This window comes from Otolemur garnettii, unplaced genomic scaffold, assembly GCF_000181295.1.
Source record: "Otolemur garnettii isolate 467f Iridium unplaced genomic scaffold, OtoGar3 scaffold00184, whole genome shotgun sequence".
Lineage (NCBI taxonomy): Eukaryota > Metazoa > Chordata > Mammalia > Primates > Galagidae > Otolemur > Otolemur garnettii.
This window is the reverse complement of record NW_003852579.1, coordinates 2,921,805-2,923,213: the sequence shown is the minus strand read 5'-3', so window position 1 is coordinate 2,923,213 and position 1,409 is coordinate 2,921,805. Positions and strand designations below refer to the sequence as shown.

Here is a 1,409-nt window from a genome sequence, read left to right as displayed (position 1 = left end):
ATATATATATATATATATGTATATATATATTATCTGTGGGACAGGAAACCTGGGTATACTGAGGTTCGGCTTCAATCCCCATGAGTTCTGTGTGGCCTACTTGGGGACTTGAGCATGTGTGGATTTGTTTATACATGCAGGGTCCTAGAATCAGTCTCCCACATATGCCAAGAGAAGGCTGGACTTCCTTTTTATATGGTCAAAACTCCTGTACTTTATTTTCTAATTGGTATTATTCCTTGGCTTGAGGAGAATCTATATTTATCTGTATTGCTGTTTGGATCAATTTGATTTTTCTCAGTTTTCTTTAAAATCTTAATATACAGGCGTGGCACCTGTGGCTCAAGTGGCTAAGGCACCAGCCACATATACCTAAGGTGGCAGGTTCGAATCCAGCCTGGGCCGCCAAACAATAATGATGGCTGCAACCAAAAAACAGCCAGGCGTTGTGGTGGGCGCCTGTGGTCCCAGCTACTTGGGAGGCTAAGGTAGGAAACTTGCTTGAGCCCAGGAGTTGGAGGTTGCTATGAGCTGTGATGCCACAGCACTCTACCCAGGGGGACAGCTTGAGGTTCTGTTTCAAAAAAATAAATAAATAAAAATAAATAAAATAAAATCTAAATATACAATTGTTAGCAAAGGTTCCCCCCACCCCACTTCTGTGAATCCACTATACACTTATCTCTTATCTGCTTCTTTTGGCTTCCATTTCTCTTGCTTTCTCTTCATAGGGTGATAAATAAGTCTTGATAACTAGATGTTCTAGATACTTAGTATATATTTTCTTCTCCATAAGAGGGACCCACTTCCAGCTCTCTTTTGGAAGTGCTCTAAACTTTCCCACAAAAGAAAAAAAAATAAAGAGAAAAAAAAATTGATACTTAGTGTCAAACATGTTTGTGTGGGGCTATTGGCAAAACGTACTTTTTTTTTTTTTTTTTTGAGACAATGTCTTGCTGTGTTCCCAGGCTAGAATACAGTGGTGTAATCATGGTGGCAACCTCAGACTTCTGGGCTCAAGCAATCTTCCTGTCTCAGCCAACCAAGTTGTTGGGACTACAGGTGCACACCACCATGCCCACTTAATTTTTTAATTTTTTTCTAGAGACGTGGTCTTGGCGTGTTGCTCAGTTGCTTTTGGACTCCTGGCCTCATGCAGTGCTCCCACCTCAGCCTCCCAAAGTCCTGGGATCATAGATATGGAACACTGTGCCCAGCCTATACTTTTAAATTATTTAAGGTCTTCTTTACCTTCTATAAGTCTGGGGCAGGCAGCCTAGCAACAATGCTTGTCTTAATTTCTTTTTTTTTTTTTTTTTTTGAGACAGAGCCTCAAACTATCCCCCTGGGTAGAGTACTGTGGCATTGCAGCTCACAGCAACCTCCAACTCTTGGGCTCAAGCAAGTCT

General features: G+C 41.4%; 1 protein-coding gene across 1 annotated transcript in view; it reads left to right on the top strand.

Moving 5' to 3' along the window:
- Positions 1–1,409, top strand: part of GMEB1 (glucocorticoid modulatory element binding protein 1) — a 46,774-nt gene that overhangs the window by 27,251 nt on the left and 18,114 nt on the right. The gene's annotated exons all lie outside the window — the stretch shown is intronic.